Below are 19,556 nucleotides of genomic sequence, written 5' to 3' on the forward strand. Positions count from 1 at the left end.
AATACACACAGGTGACTGCTCTGCTAGTACAATACACACAGGTGACTGCTCTGCTGGTACAATACACACAGGAGACTGCACTGCTGCTGGTACAATACACACAGGTGACCGTTCTGCTGGTACAATACACACAGGTGACTGTTCTGCTGGTACAATACACAGAGGTGACTGCTCTGCTGGTACAATACACACAGGTGACTGCTCTGCTGCTGGTACAATACACACAGGTGAATGCTCTGCTGGTACAATACACACAGGTGACTGCTCTGCTGCTGGTACAATACACACAGGTGACTGCACTGCTGGTACAATACACACAGGTGACTGCACTGCTGGTACAATACACACAGGTGACTGCTCTGCTGGTGCAATACACACAGGTGACTGCTCTGCTGGTACAATACACACAGGTGACTTCTGCTGCTGGTACAATACACACAGGTGACTGCACTGCTGGTATAATGCACACAGGTGTCTGCTCTGCTGGTACAATACACACAGGTGACTGCTCTGCTGGTACAATATACACAGGTGACTGTTCTGCTGGTACAATACACACAGGTGACTGCACTGCTGTTGGTACAATACACACAGGTGACTGTTCTGCTGGTACAATACACACAGGTGACTGCTCTGCTGCTGGTACAATACACACAGGTGACTGTTCTGCTGCTGGTACAATACACACAGGTGACTGCTCTGCTGGTACAATACACAAAGGTGACTGCTCTGCTGGTACAATGCACACAGGTGACTGCTCTGCTGGTACAATACACACAGGTGACTGCTCTGCTGGTACAATACACAAAGGTGACTGCTCTGCTGGTACAATACACACAGGTGACTGCTCTGCTGGTACAATACACACAGGTGACTGTTCTGCAGGTACAATACACACAGGTGACTGTTCTGCTGGTACAATACACACAGGCGACTGCTCTTCTGGTACAATACACACAGGTGACTGCTCTGCTGGTACAATACACACAGGTGACTGCTCTGCTGGTACAATACACACAGGTGACTGCTCTGCTGGTACAATACACACAGGTGACTATTCTGCTGGTACATTACACACAGCTGACTGCTCTTCTGGTACAATACACACAGGTGACTGCACTGCTGCTGGTACAATACACACAGGTGACTGTTCTGCTGGTACAATACACACAGGTGACTGCTCTGCTGGTACAATACACACAGGTGACTATTCTGCTGGTACAATACACACAGGTGACTTCTGCTGCTGGTACAATACACACAGGTGACTGCTCTGCTGGTACAATACACACAGGTGACTGCACTGCTGGTACAATACAAACAGGTGACTGCTCTGCTGGTACAATACACACAGGTGACTTCTGCTGCTGGTACAAAACACACAGGTGACTGCTCTGCTGGTACAATACACACAGGTGACTGCTCTGCTGGTACAATACACACAGGTGACTGCACTGCTGGTACAATATACACAGATGACTGCTCTGCTGGTACAATACACACAGGTGACTGCACTGCTGCTGGTACAATACACACAGGTGACTGCACTGCTGGTACAATATACACAGGTGACTGCTCTTCTGGTACAATACACACAGGTGACTGCACTGCTGGTACAATATACACAGGTGACTGCTCTGCTGGTACAATACACACAGGTGACTGCACTGCTGCTGGTACAATACACACAGGTGACTGTTCTGCTGGTATAATACACACAGATGATTGCCCTGCTGGTACAATACACACAGGTGACTGCACTGCTGCTGGTACAATACACACAGGTGACTGCCCTGCTGGTACAATACACACAGGTGACTGCTCTTCTGGTACAATACACACAGGTGACTGCACTGCTGGTACAATACACACAGGTGACTGCACTGCTGCTGGTACAATACACACAGATGACTGCACTGCTGCTGGTACAATACACACAGGTGACTTCTGCTGCTAGTACAATACACACAGGTGACTGGAATGCTGGTATAATACACAGAGGTGACTGCTCTGCTGGTACAATACACAGAGGTGACTGCTCTGCTGGTACAATACACACAGGTGACTGCTCTGCTGGTACAATACACACAGGTGACTGCTCTTCTGGTACAATACACACAGGTGACTGCTCTGCTGGTACAATACACACAGGTGACTGCTCTGCTGGTACAATACACACAGGTGACTGCTCTGCTGGTACAATACACAGAGGTGACTGCTCTGCTGGTACAATACACACAGGTGACTTCTGCTGCTGGTACAATACACACAGGTGACTGCTCTGCTGGTACAATACACACAGGTGACTGCACTGCTGGTACAATACAAACAGGTGACTGCTCTGCTGGTACAATACACACAGGTGACTTCTGCTGCTGGTACAAAACACACAGGTGACTGCTCTGCTGGTACAATACACACAGGTGACTGCTCTGCTGGTACAATACACACAGGTGACTGCACTGCTGGTACAATATACACAGATGACTGCTCTGCTGGTACAATACACACAGGTGACTGCACTGCTGCTGGTACAATACACACAGGTGACTGCACTGCTGGTACAATATACACAGGTGACTGCTCTTCTGGTACAATACACACAGGTGACTGCACTGCTGGTACAATATACACAGGTGACTGCTCTGCTGGTACAATACACACAGGTGACTGCACTGCTGCTGGTACAATACACACAGGTGACTGTTCTGCTGGTATAATACACACAGATGATTGCCCTGCTGGTACAATACACACAGGTGACTGCACTGCTGCTGGTACAATACACACAGGTGACTGCCCTGCTGGTACAATACACACAGGTGACTGCTCTTCTGGTACAATACACACAGGTGACTGCACTGCTGGTACAATACACACAGGTGACTGCACTGCTGCTGGTACAATACACACAGATGACTGCACTGCTGCTGGTACAATACACACAGGTGACTTCTGCTGCTAGTACAATACACACAGGTGACTGGAATGCTGGTATAATACACAGAGGTGACTGCTCTGCTGGTACAATACACAGAGGTGACTGCTCTGCTGGTACAATACACACAGGTGACTGCTCTGCTGGTACAATACACACAGGTGACTGCTCTTCTGGTACAATACACACAGGTGACTGCTCTGCTGGTACAATACACACAGGTGACTGCTCTGCTGGTACAATACACACAGGTGACTGCTCTGCTGGTACAATACACACAGGTGACTGCTCTGCTGGTACAATACACACAGGTGACTGCTCTGCTGGTACAATACACACAGGTGACTGCTCTTCTGGAACAATACACACAGGTGACTGCTCTGCTGGTACAATACACACAGGTGACTGCTCTGCTGGTACAATACACAGAGGTGACTGCTCTGCTGGTACAATACACAGAGCTGACTGCTCTGCTGGTACAATACACACAGGTGACTGCTCTGCTGGTACAATACACACAGGTGACTGCTCTTCTGCTACAATACAAACAGGTGACTGCTCTGCTGGTACAATACACACAGGTGACTGCTCTGCTGGTACAATACACAGAGGTGACTGCTCTGCTGGTACAATACACACAGGTGACTGCTCTGCTGGTACAATACACACAGGTGACTGTTCTGCTGGTACAATACACACAGGTGACTGCTCTGCTGGTACAATACACACAGGTGACTGCTCTGCTGGTACAATACACACAGGTGACTGCTCTGCTGGTACAATACACACAGGTGACTGCTCTGCTGGTACAATACACAGAAGTGACTGCTCTGCTGGTACAATACACACAGGTGACTGCTCTGCTGGTACAATACACACAGGTGACTGCTCTGCTGGTACAATACACACAGGTGACTGCTCTGCTGGTACAATACACAGAAGTGACTGCTCTGCTGGTACAATACACACAGGTGACTGCTCTGCTGGTACAATACACACAGGTGACTGCTCTTCTGGAACAATACACACAGGTGACTGCTCTGCTGGTACAATACACACAGGTGACTGCTCTGCTGGTACAATACACACAGGTGACTGCTCTGCTGGTACAATACACACAGGTGACTGTTCTGCTGGTACAATACACACAGGTGACTGTTCTGCTGGTACAATACACAAAGGTGACTGCTCTGCTGGTACAATACACACAGGTGGCTGCACTGCTGCTGGTACAATACACACAGGTGACTGTTCTGCTGGTACAATACACACAGGTGACTGCTCTGCTGGTACAATACACACAGGTGACTGCTCTGCTGGTACAATACACAGGTGACTATTCTGCTGGTACAATACACACAGGTGACTTCTGCTGCTGGTACAATACACACAGGTGACTGCTCTGCTGGTGCAATACACACATGTGACTGCACTGCTGGTACAATACACACAGGTGACTGCTCTGCTGGTACAATACACAAAGATGACTGCTCTGCTGGTACAATACACACAGGTGACTGCTCTGCTGGTACAATACACACAGGTGACTGCTCTGCTGGTACAATACACACAGGTGACTTCTGCTGCTGGTACAATACAAACAGGTGACTGCTGGTACAATACACACAGGTGACTGCTCTGCTGGTACAATACACACAGGTGACTGTTCTGCAGGTACAATACACACAGGTGACTGTGCTGCAGGTACAATACACAGGTGACTGCACTGCTGGTACAATACACAGAGGTGACTGCACTGCTGGTACAATACACACAGGTGACTGCTCTGCTGGTACAATACACACAGGTGACTGTTCTGCTGGTACAATACACACAGGTGACTGCTCTGCTGGTACAATACACACAGGTGACTGCACTGCTGGTACAATACACACAGGTGACTGCACTGCTGGTACAATACACACAGGTGACTGCACTGCTGGTACAATACACACAGGTGATTGCTCTGCTGGTAGAATACACACAGGTGACTGCTCTGCTGGTACAATACACACAGGTGACTGCTCTGCTGGTACAATACACACAGGTGGCTGCACTGCTGGTACAATACACACAGGTGACTGCACTGCTGGTACAATACACACAGGTGACTGGAATGCTGGTATAATACACAGAGGTGACTGCTCTGCTGGTACAATACACACAGGTGACTGCTCTGCTGGTACAATACACACAGGTGACTGCTCTTCTGGTACAATACACACAGGTGACTGCTCTTCTGGAACAATACACACAGTTGACTGCTCTGCTGGTACAATACACACAGGTGACTGCTCTGCTGGTACAATACACACAGGTGACTGCACTGCTTCTGGTACAATACACACAGGTGACTGTTCTGCTGGTACAATACACACAGGTGACTGTTCTGCTGGTACAATACACAGAGGTGACTGCTCTGCTGGTACAATACACACAGGTGACTGCTCTGCTGCTGGTACAATACACACAGGTGAATGCTCTGCTGGTACAATACACACAGGTGACTGCTCCGCTGCTGGTACAATACACACAGGTGACTGCACTGCTGGTACAATACACACAGGTGACTGCTCTGCTGGTGCAATACACACAGGTGACTGCTCTGCTGGTGCAATACACACAAGTGACTTCTGCTGCTGGTACAATACACACAGGTGACTGCACTGCTGGTATAATGCACACAGGTGTCTGCTCTGCTGGTACAATACACACAGGTGACTGTTCTGCTGGTACAATACACACAGGTGACTGCACTGCTGCTGGTACAATACACACAGGTGACTGTTCTGCTGGTACAATACACACAGTTGACTGTGCTGCTGGTACAATACACACAGGTGACTGTTCTGCTGCTGGTACAATACACACAGGTGACTGCTCTGCTGCTGGTACAATACACACAGGTGACTGTTCTGCTGGTACAATACACACAGGTGACTGCTCTGCTGGTACAATACACACAGGTGACTGTTCTGCAGGTACAATACACACAAGTGACTGTTCTGCTGGTACAATACACACAGGTGACTGCTCTTCTGGTACAATACACACAGGTGACTGCTCTGCTGGTACAATACACACAGGTGACTGCTCTGCTGGTACAATACACACAGGTGACTGCTCTGCTGGTACAATACACACAGGTGACTATTCTGCTGGTACAATACACACAGGTGACTGCTCTTCTGGTACAATACACACAGGTGACTGCACTGCTGCTGGTACAATACACACAGGTGACTGTTCTGCTGGTACAATACACACAGGTGACTGCTCTGCTGGTACAATACACACAGATGACTGCTCTGCTGGTACAATACACATAGGTGACTGCACTGCTGGTACAATACACAAAGGTGACTATTCTGTTGGTACAATACACACAGGTGACTTCTGCTGCTGGTACAATACACACAGGTGACTGCTCTGCTGGGACAATACACACAGGTGACTGCACTGCTGGTACAATACACACAGGTGACTGCTCTGCTGGTAAAATACACACAGGTGACTGCTCTGCTGGTACAATACACCCAGGTGACTGCTCTGCTGGTACAATACACACAGATGACTGCTCTGCTGGTACAATACACAAAGGTGACTGCTCTGCTGGTACAATACACACAGGTGACTGCTCTGCTGGTACAATACACACAGGTGACTGTTCTGCAGGTACAATACACACAGGTGACTGTTCTGCTGGTACAATACACACAGGTGACTGCTCTTCTGGTACAATACACACAGGTGACTGCTCTGCTGGTACAATACACACAGGTGACTGCTCTGCTGGTACAATACACACAGGTGACTGCTCTGCTGGTACAATACACACAGGTGACTATTCTGCTGGTACATTACACACAGGTGACTGCTCTTCTGGTACAATACACACAGGTGACTGCACTGCTGCTGGTACAATACACACAGGTGACTGTTCTGCTGGTACAATACACACAGGTGACTGCTCTGCTGGTACAATACACACAGGTGACTATTCTGCTGGTACAATACACACAGGTGACTTCTGCTGCTGGTACAATACACACAGGTGACTGCTCTGCTGGTACAATACACACAGGTGACTGCACTGCTGGTACAATACAAACAGGTGACTGCTCTGCTGGTACAATACACACAGGTGACTTCTGCTGCTGGTACAAAACATACAGGTGACTGTTCTGCTGGTACAATACACACAGGTGACTGCACTGCTGGTACAATATACACAGGTGACTGCTCTGCTGGTACAATACACACAGGTGACTGCACTGCTGCTGGTACAATACACACAGGTGACTGCACTGCTGGTACAATATACACAGGTGACTGCTCTGCTGGTACAATACACACAGGTGACTGCACTGCTGCTGGTACAATACACACAGGTGACTGCACTGCTGGTATAATATACACAGGTGACTGCTCGGCTGGTACAATACACACAGGTGACTGCACTGCTGCTGGTACAATACACACAGGTGACTGTTCTGCTGGTATAATACACACAGATGATTGCTCTGCTGGTACAATACACACAGGTGACTGCACTGCTGCTGGTACAATACACACAGGTGACTGCCCTGCTGGTACAATACACACAGGTGACTGCTCTTCTGGTACAATACACACAGGTGACTGCACTGCTGGTACAATACACACAGGTGACTGCACTGCTGCTGGTACAATACACACAGGTGACTGCACTGCTGCTGGTACAATACACACAGGTGACTTCTGCTGCTGGTACAATACACACAGGTGACTGGAATGCTGGTATAATACACAGAGGTGACTGCTCTGCTGGTACAATACACAGAGGTGACTGCTCTGCTGGTACAATACACACAGGTGACTGCTCTGCTGGTACAATACACACAGGTGACTGCTCTTCTGGTACAATACACACAGGTGACTGCTCTGCTGGTACAATACACACAGGTGACTGCTCTGCTGGTACAATACACACAGGTGACTGCTCTGCTGGTACAATACACACAGGTGACTGCTCTGCTGGTACAATACACACAGGTGACTGCTCTTCTGGAACAATACACACAGGTGACTGCTCTGTTGGTACAATACACACAGGTGACTGCTCTGCTGGTACAATACACAGAGGTGACTGCTCTGCTGGTACAATACACAGAGGTGACTGCTCTGCTGGTACAATACACACAGGTGACTGCTCTGCTGGTACAATACACACAGGTGACTGCACTGCTGGTACAATACACAGAGGTGACTGCTCTGCTGGTACAATACACACAGGTGACTGCTCTTCTGGTACAATACACACAGGTGACTGCTCTGCTGGTACAATACACACAGGTGACTGCTCTGCTGGTACAATACACAGAGGTGACTGCTCTGCTGGTACAATACACAGAAGTGACTGCTCTGCTGGTACAATACACACAGTTGACTGCTTTGCTGGTACAAAACACACAGGTGACTGCTCTTCTGGAACAATACACACAGGTGACTGCTCTGCTGGTACAATACACACAGGTGACTGCTCTGCTGGTACAATACACACAGGTGACTGCTCTGCTGGTACAATACACACAGGTGACTGTTCTGCTGGTACAATACACACAGGTGACTGTTCTGCTGGTACAATACACAAAGGTGACTGCTCTGCTGGTACAATACACACAGGTGGCTGCACTGCTGCTGGTACAATACACACAGGTGACTGTTCTGCTGGTACAATACACACAGGTGACTGCTCTGCTGGTACAATACACACAGGTGACTGCTCTGCTGGTACAATACACAGGTGACTATTCTGCTGGTACAATACACACAGGTGACTTCTGCTGCTGGTACAATACACACAGGTGACTGCCTTTCTGGTGCAATACACACATGTTACTGCACTGCTGGTACAATACACACAGGTGACTGCTCTGCTGGTACAATACACAAAGGTGACTGCTCTGCTGGTACAATACACACAGGTGACTGCTCTGCTGGTACAATACACACAGGTGACTGCTCTGCTGGTACAATACACACAGGTGACTTCTGCTGCTGGTACAATACAAACAGGTGACTGCTCTGCTGGTACAATACACACAGGTGACTGCTCTGCTGGTACAATACACACAGGTGACTGTTCTGCAGGTACAATACACACAGGTGACTGTGCTGCAGGTACAATACACAGGTGACTGCGCTGCTGGTACAATACACAGAGGTGACTGCACTGCTGGTACAATACACACAGGTGACTGCTCTGCTGGTACAATACACACAGTTGACTGCTCTGCTGGTACAATACACACAGGTGACTGCTCTGCTGGTACAATACACACAGGTGACTGCTCTGCTGGTACAATACACACAGGTGACTGCACTGCTGGTACAATACACACAGGTGACTGCACTGCTGGTACAATACACACAGGTGACTGCACTGCTGGTACAATACACACAGGTGATTGCTCTGCTGGTAGAATACACACAGGTGACTGCTCTGCTGGTACAATACACACAGGTGACTGCTCTGCTGGTACAATACACACAGGTGACTGCACTGCTGGTACAATACACACAGGTGACTGCACTGCTGGTACAATACACACAGGTGACTGCACTGCTGGTACAATACACACAGGTGACTGCTCTGCTGGTACAATACACACAGGTGACTGCAATGCTGGTACAATACACACAGGTGACTGCTCTGCTGGTACAATACACACAGGTGACTTCTGCTGCTGGTACAATACACACAGGTGACTGCTCTGCTGGTACAATACACACAGGTGACTGCACTGCTGGTACAATACAAACAGGTGACTGCTCTGCTGGTACAATACACACAGGTGACTTCTGCTGCTGGTACAAAACACACAGGTGACTGCTCTGCTGGTACAATACACACAGGTGACTGCTCTGCTGGTACAATACACACAGGTGACTGCACTGCTGGCACAATACACACAGGTGACTGCTCTGCTGGTACAATACACAGAGGTGACTGCACTGCTGGTACAATATACACAGGTGACTGCTCTGCTGGTACAATACACACAGGTGACTGCACTGCTGCTGGTACAATACACACAGGTGACTGCACTGCTGGTACAATATACACAGGTGACTGCTCTGCTGGTACAATACACACAGGTGACTGCACTGCTGCTGGTACAATACACACAGGTGACTGTTCTGCTGGTATAATACACACAGATGATTGCTCTGCTGGTACAATACACACAGGTGACTGCACTGCTGCTGGTACAATACACACAGGTGACTGCCCTGCTGGTACAATACAGACAGGTGACTGCTCTTCTGGTACAATACACACAGGTGACTGCACTGCTGGTACAATACACACAGGTGACTGCACTGCTGCTGGTACAATACACACAGGTGACTGCACTGCTGCTGGTACAATACACACAGGTGACTTCTGCTGCTGGTACAATACACACAGGTGACTGGAATGCTGGTATAATACACAGAGGTGACTGCTCTGCTGGTACAATACACAGAGGTGACTGCTCTGCTGGTACAATACACACAGGTGACTGCTCTGCTGGTACAATACACACAGGTGACTGCTCTTCTGGTACAATACACACAGGTGACTGCTCTTCTGGAACAATACACACAGGTGACTGCTCTGCTGGTACAATACACACAGGTGACTGCTCTGCTGGTACAATACACACAGGTGACTGCACTGCTGCTGGTACAATACACACAGGTGACTGTTCTGCTGGTACAATACACACAGGTGACTGCTCTGCTGGTACAATACACAGAGGTGACTGCTCTGCTGGTACAATACACACAGGTGACTGCTCTGCTGGTGCAATACACACAGGTGACTTCTGCTGCTGGTACAATACACACAGGTGACTGCACTGCTGGTATAATGCACACAGGTGTCTGCTCTGCTGGTACAATACACACAGGTGACTGCTCTGCTGGTACAATATACACAGGTGACTGTTCTGCTGGTACAATACACACAGGTGACTGCACTGCTGCTGGTACAATACACACAGGTGACTGTTCTGCTGGTACAATACACACAGTTGACTGTGCTGCTGGTACAATACACACAGGTGACTGCTCTGCTGCTGGTACAATACACACAGGTGACTGCTCTGCTGCTGGTACAATACACACAGGTGACTGCTCTGCTGCTGGTACAATACACACAGGTGACTTTTCTGCTGGTACAATACACACAGGTGACTGCTCTGCTGGTACAATACACACAGGTGACTGCTCTGCTGGTACAATACACACAGGTGACTGCTCTGCTGGTACAATACACACAGGTGACTGTTCTGCAGGTACAATACACACAGGTGACTGTGCTGCAGGTACAATACACAGGTGACTGCGCTGCTGGTACAATACACAGAGGTGACTGCACTGCTGGTACAATACACACAGGTGACTGCTCTGCTGGTACAATACACACAGTTGACTGCTCTGCTGGTACAATACACACAGGTGACTGCTCTGCTGGTACAATACACACAGGTGACTGCTCTGCTGGTACAATACACACAGGTGACTGCACTGCTGGTACAATACACACAGGTGACTGCACTGCTGGTACAATACACACAGGTGACTGCACTGCTGGTACAATACACACAGGTGATTGCTCTGCTGGTAGAATACACACAGGTGACTGCTCTGCTGGTACAATACACACAGGTGACTGCTCTGCTGGTACAATACACACAGGTGACTGCACTGCTGGTACAATACACACAGGTGACTGCACTGCTGGTACAATACACACAGGTGACTGCACTGCTGGTACAATACACACAGGTGACTGCTCTGCTGGTACAATACACACAGGTGACTGCAATGCTGGTACAATACACACAGGTTACTGCTCTGCTGGTACAATACACACAGGTGACTTCTGCTGCTGGTACAATACACACAGGTGACTGCTCTGCTGGTACAATATACACAGGTGACTGCACTGCTGGTACAATACACACAGGTGACTTCTGCTGCTGGTACAAAACACACAGGTGACTGCTCTGCTGGTACAATACACACAGGTGACTGCTCTGCTGGTACAATACACACAGGTGACTGCACTGCTGGTACAATACACACGGGTGACTGCTCTGCTGGTACAATACACAGAGGTGACTGCACTGCTGGTACAATATACACAGGTGACTGCTCTGCTGGTACAGTACACACAGGTGACTGCACTGCTGCTGGTACAATACACACAGGTGACTGCACTGCTGGTACAATATACACAGGTGACTGCTCTGCTGGTACAATACACACAGGTGACTGCACTGCTGCTGGTACAATACACACAGGTGACTGTTCTGCTGGTATAATACACACAGATGATTGCTCTGCTGGTACAATACACACAGGTGACTGCACTGCTGCTGGTACAATACACACAGGTGACTGCCCTGCTGCTGGTACAATACACACAGGTGACTGCACTGCTGCTGGTACAATACAGACAGGTGACTGCTCTTCTGGTACAATACACACAGGTGACTGCACTGCTGGTACAATACACACAGGTGACTGCACTGCTGCTGGTACAATACACACAGGTGACTGCACTGCTGCTGGTACAATACACACAGGTGACTTCTGCTGCTGGTACAATACACACAGGTGACTGGAATGCTGGTATAATACACAGAGGTGACTACTCTGCTGGTACAATACACAGAGGTGACTGCTCTGCTGGTACAATACACACAGGTGACTGCTCTGCTGGTACAATACACACAGGTGACTGCTCTTCTGGTACAATACACACAGGTGACTGCTCTTCTGGAACAATACACACAGGTGACTGCTCTGCTGGTACAATACACACAGGTGACTGCTCTGCTGGTACAATACACACAGGTGACTGCACTGCTGCTGGTACAATACACACAGGTGACTGTTCTGCTGGTACAATACACACAGGTGACTGCTCTGCTGGTACAATACACAGAGGTGACTGCTCTGCTGGTACAATACACACAGGTGACTGCTCTGCTGGTGCAATACACACAGGTGACTTCTGCTGCTGGTACAATACACACAGGTGACTGCACTGCTGGTATAATGCACACAGGTGTCTGCTCTGCTGGTACAATACACACAGGTGACTGCTCTGCTGGTACAATATACACAGGTGACTGTTCTGCTGGTACAATACACACAGGTGACTGCACTGCTGCTGGTACAATACACACAGGTGACTGTTCTGCTGGTACAATACACACAGTTGACTGTGCTGCTGGTACAATACACACAGGTGACTGTTCTGCTGCTGGTACAATACACACAGGTGACTGCTCTGCTGCTGGTACAATACACACAGGTGACTGTTCTGCTGGTACAATACACACAGGTGACTGCTCTGCTGGTACAATACACACAGGTGACTGTTCTGCAGGTACAATACACACAAGTGACTGTTCTGCTGGTACAATACACACAGGTGACTGCTCTTCTGGTACAATACACACAGGTGACTGCTCTGCTGGTACAATACACACAGGTGACTGCTCTGCTGGTACAATACACACAGGTGACTGCTCTGCTGGTACAATACACACAGGTGACTATTCTGCTGGTACAATACACACAGGTGACTGCTCTTCTGGTACAATACACACAGGTGACTGCACTGCTGCTGGTACAATACACACAGGTGACTGTTCTGCTGGTACAATACACACAGGTGACTGCTCTGCTGGTACAATACACACAGGTGACTGCTCTGCTGGTACAATACACACAGGTGACTGCACTGCTGGTACAATACACAAAGGTGACTATTCTGTTGGTACAATACACACAGGTGACTTCTGCTGCTGGTACAATACACACAGGTGACTGCTCTGCTGGGACAATACACACAGGTGACTGCACTGCTGGTACAATACACACAGGTGACTGCTCTGCTGGTACAAAACACACAGGTGACTGCTCTGCTGGTACAATACACCCAGGTGACTGCTCTGCTTGTACAATACACACAGATGACGGCTCTGCTGGTACAATACACACAGGTGACCATTCTGCTGGTACATTACACACAGGTGACTGCTCTTCTGGTACAATACACACAGGTGACTGCACTGCTGCTGGTACAATACACACAGGTGACTGTTCTGCTGGTACAATACACACAGGTGACTGCTCTGCTGATACAATACACACAGGTGACTGCACTGCTGGTACAATACACACAGGTGACTGCTCTGCTGGTACAATACACACAGGTGACTGCACTGCTGGTACAATACAAAGAGGTGACTGCTCTGCTGGTACAATACACACAGGTGACTTCTGCTGCTGGTACAATACACACAGGTGACTGCTCTGCTGGTACAATACACACAGGTGACTGCTCTGCTGGTACAATACACACAGGTGACTGCACTGCTGGTACAATACACACAGGTGACTGCTCTGCTGGTACAATACACAGAGGTGACTGCACTGCAGGTACAATACACACAGGTGACTGCTCTGCTGGTACAATACACACAGGTGACTGCACTGCTGCTGGTACAATACACACAGGTGACTGCACTGCTGGTACAATATACACAGGTGACTGCTCTGCTGGTACAATACACACAGGTGACTGCACTGCTGCTGGTACAATACACACAGGTGACTGTTCTGCTGTTATAATACACACAGATGATTGCTCTGCTGGTACAATACACACAGGTGACTGCACTGCTGCTGGTACAATACACACAGGTGACTGCCCTGCTGGTACAATACACATAGGTGACTGCTCTTCTGGTACAATACACACAGGTGACTGCACTGCTGGTACAATACACACAGGTGACTGCACTGCTGCTGGTACAATACACACAGGAGACTGCACTGCTGCTGGTACAATACACACAGGTGACTTCTGCTGCTGGTACAATACACACAGGTGACTGCAATGCTGGTATAATACACAGAGGTGACTGCTCTGCTGGTACAATACACAGAGGTGACTGCTCTGCTGGTACAATACACACAGGTGACTGCTCTTCTGGTACAATACACACAGGTGACTGCTCTTCTGGAACAATACACACAGGTGACTTCTGCTGCTGGTACAATACACACAGGTGACTGCTCTGCTGGGACAATACACACAGGTGACTGCACTGCTGGTACAATACACACAGGTGACTGCTCTGCTGGTACAATACACACAGGTGACTGCTCTGCTGGTACAATACAGCCAGGTGACTGCTCTGCTGGTACAATACACACAGGTGACTGCTCTGCTGGTACAATACACACAGGTGACCATTCTGCTGGTACATTACACACAGGTGACTGCTCTTCTGGTACAATACACACAGGTGACTGCACTGCTGCTGGTACAATACACACAGGTGACTGTTCTGCTGGTACAATACACACAGGTGACTGCTCTGCTGGTACAATACACACAGGTGACTGCTCTGCTGGTACAATACACACAGGTGATCATTCTGCTGGTACAATACACACAGGTGACTTCTGCTGCTGGTACAATACACACAGGTGACTGCTCTGCTGGTACAATACACACAGGTGACTGCACTGCTGGTACAATACACACAGGTGACTGCATTGCTGGTACAATACAAACAGGTGACTGCTCTGCTGGTACAATACACACAGGTGACTTCTGCTGCTGGTACAATACACACAGGTGACTGCACTGCTGGTACAATACAAACAGGTGACTGCTCTGCTGGTACAATACACACAGGTGACTTCTGCTGCTGGTACAATACACACAGGTGACTGCTCTGCTGGTACAATACACACAGGTGTCTGCTCTGCTGGTACAATACACACAGGTGACTGCACTGCTGGTACAATACACACAGGTGACTGCTCTGCTGGTACAATACACAGAGGTGACTGCACTGCTGGTACAATATACACAGGTGACTGCTCTGCTGGTACAATACACACAGGTGACTGCACTGCTGCTGGTACAATACACACAGGTGACTGCACTGCTGGTACAATATACACAGGTGACTGCTCTGCTGGTACAATACACACAGGTGACTGCACTGCTGCTGGTACAATACACACAGGTGACTGTTCTGCTGGTACAATACACAGAGGTGACTGCTCTGCTGGTACAATACACACAGGTGACTGCTCTGCTGCTGGTACAATACACACAGGTGAATGCTCTGCTGGTACAATACACACAGGTGACTGCTCTGCTGCTGGTACAATACACACAGGTGACTGCACTGCTGGTACAATACACACAGGTGACTGCACTGCTGGTACAATACACACAGGTGACTGCTCTGCTGGTGCAATGCACACAGGTGACTGCTCTGCTGGTACAATACACACAGGTGACTTCTGCTGCTGGTACAATACACACAGGTGACTGCACTGCTGGTATAATGCACACAGGTGTCTGCTCTGCTGGTACAATACACACAGGTGACTGCTCTGCTGGTACAATATACACAGGTGACTGTTCTGCTGGTACAATACACACAGGTGACTGCACTGCTGTTGGTACAATACACACAGGTGACTGTTCTGCTGGTACAATACACACAGTTGACAGTGCTGCTGGTACAATACACACAGGTGACTGCTCTGCTGCTGGTACAATACACACAGGTGACTGTTCTGCTGCTGGTACAATACACACAGTTGACTGCTCTGCTGCTGGTACAATACACACAGGTGACTGTTCTGCTGGTACAATACACACAGGTGACTGCTCTGCTGGTACAATACACACAGGTGACTGTTCTGCAGGTACAATACACACATGTGACTGTTCTGCTGGTACAATACACACAGGTGACTGCTCTTCTGGTACAATACACACAGGTGACTGCTCTGCTGGTACAATACACACAGGTGACTGCTCTGCTGGTACATTACACACAGGTGACTGCTCTGCTGGTACAATACACACAGGTGACTATTCTGCTGGTACAATACACACAGGTGACTGCTCTTCTGGTACAATACACACAGGTGACTGCACTGCTGCTGGTACAATACACACAGGTGACTGTTCTGCTGGTACAATACACACAGGTGACTGCTCTGCTGGTACAATACACACAGGTGACTGCTCTGCTGGTACAATACACACAGGTGACTGCACTGCTGGTACAATACACAAAGGTGACTATTCTGTTGGTACAATTCACACAGGTGACTTCTCCTGCTGGTACAATACACACAGGTGACTGCTCTGCTGGGACAATACACACAGGTGACTGCACTGCTGGTACAATACACACAGGTGACTGCTCTGCTGGTACAATACACACAGGTGACTGCTCTGCTGGTACAATACACCCAGGTGACTGCTCTGCTGGTACAATACACACAGGTGACTGCTCTGCTGGTACAATACACACAGGTGACCATTCTGCTGGTACATTACACACAGGTGACTGCTCTTCTGGTACAATACACAGGTGACTGCACTGCTGCTGGTACAATACACACAGGTGACTGTTCTGCTGGTATAATACACACAGATGATTGCTCTGCTGGTACAATACACACAGGTGACTGCACTGCTGCTGGTACTATACACACAGGTGACTGCCCTGCTGGTACAATACACACAGGTGACTGCTCTTCTGGTACAATACAAACAGGTGACTGCACTGCTGGTACAATACACACAGGTGACTGCACTGCTGCTGGTACAATACACACAGGTGACTGCACTGCTGCTGGTACAATACACACAGGTGACTTCTGCTGCTGGTACAATACACACAGGTGACTGCAATGCTGGTATAATACACAGAGGTGACTGCAATGCTGGTATAATACACAGAGGTGACTGCTCTGCTGGTACAATACACAGAGGTGACTGCTCTGCTGGTACAATACACACAGGTGACTGCTCTTCTGGTACAATACACACAGGTGACTGCTCTTCTGGAACAATACACACAGGTGACTGCTCTGCTGGTACAATACACACAGGTGACTGCTCTGCTGGTACAATACACACAGGTGACTGCACTGCTGCTGGTACAATACACACAGGTGACTGTTCTGCTGGTACAATACACACAGGTGACTGTTCTGCTGGTACAATACACAGAGGTGACTGCTCTGCTGGCACAATACACACAGGTGACTGCTCTGCTGGTACAATACACACAGGTGACTGCTCTGCTGGTACAATACACACAGGTGACTGCTCTGCTGGTACAGTACACACAGGTGACTGTTCTGCTGGTACAATACACACAGGTGACTGTGCTGCTGGTACAATACACACAGGTGACTGCTCTGCTGCTGGTACAATACACACAGGTGACTGCTCTGCTGCTGGTACAATACACACAGGTGACTGCTCTGCTGCTGGTACAATACACACAGGTGACTGCTCTGCTGGTACAATACACACAGGTGACTTCTGCTGCTGGTACAATACACACAGGTGACTGCACTGCTGGTACAATACACACAGGTGACTGCGCTGCTGGTACAATACACACAGGTGACTGCTCTGCTGGTACAATACACACAGGTGACTGTTCTGCTGGTACAATACACACAGGTGACTGTTCTGCTGGTACAATACACACAGGTGACTTCTGCTGCTGGTACAATACACACAGGTGACTGTTCTGCTGGTACAATACACACAGGTGACTGTTCTGCTGGTACAATACACACAGGTGACTGTGCTGCTGGTACAATACACACAGGTGACTGCTCTGCTGCTGGTACAATACACACAGGTGACTGTTCTGCTGGTACAATATACACAGGTGACTGTTCTGCTGGTACAATACACACAGGTGACTGTGCTGCTGGTACAATACACACAGGTGACTGCTCTGCTGGTACAATACACACAGGTGACTGTTCTGCTGGTACAATATACACAGGTGACTGTTCTGCTGGTACAATACACAGGTGACTGCTCTGCTGGTACAATACACACAGGTGACTGCTCTGCTGCTGGTACAATACACACAGGAGTTTGCAGCTGTCTGTGCACTTTGCTCATCTGGTGAAAAGTTACCAGTCCTGGTTGGGCAGAGCGCCGGGGGTGACATGCAGGGGGCACATACCTGGAGGCAGAGCTGTGTGCTCCGTCCTGTCTCAGTGCTCCGGTCCCGGGCTGAGCTGCTGCAGCTGGTCCCTCCCGAGCACACACAGGCTGCATGGGGAGGGGATGCTGGCAGCAGAGGCAGAACCATCATTGGACCTCCTGATCTCCCCTCCCCTCCTGGCTGGGGAATACACAGTACAGCAGTATCAGGACCATATGCCAACCGGGGACTCCCTCCAGATGGGATGTGTGCACTCTGCCTGTATATAGCGGAGCTGACTGTGTTATCTCTCTTATGGTAAGAACTTACTGAATAGAGGGCAGGCACAAATATTACATGTAGTCCTATGGAAAACCACAGACAGCACATAGCTGTTTATGCAAAAATTATCTTTGCTCCATTGACAAATTCAGGTCAGCTGCATATATACAAGTGATGGAAAAAATCAGAAATTTGTAAAAATATACAGTACAGACCAAAAGTTTGGACACACCTCATTTAAAGATTTTTCTGTATTTCCTTGACTATGAAAATTGTACATTCACACT

General features: G+C 48.8%; 1 protein-coding gene across 1 annotated transcript in view; it reads right to left on the reverse strand.

The window, feature by feature from the left end:
* The window catches only part of KCNS3 (potassium voltage-gated channel modifier subfamily S member 3), a 221,117-nt gene extending 201,949 nt beyond the window's left edge, over positions 1–19,168 (reverse strand). The window contains exon 1 of the mRNA XM_073672965.1: positions 19,027–19,168. The gene's annotated coding sequence lies outside the window, so the exon portion shown is untranslated. The remainder of the gene's footprint in view (positions 1–19,026) is intronic.
* Between the last annotated feature and the right edge of the window lie 388 nt (positions 19,169–19,556).

This window comes from Phyllobates terribilis, unplaced genomic scaffold (assembly GCF_046119375.1).
Source record: "Phyllobates terribilis strain yellow unplaced genomic scaffold, ASM4611937v1 Scaffold_3__8_contigs__length_932513732, whole genome shotgun sequence".
NCBI lineage: Eukaryota > Metazoa > Chordata > Amphibia > Anura > Dendrobatidae > Phyllobates > Phyllobates terribilis.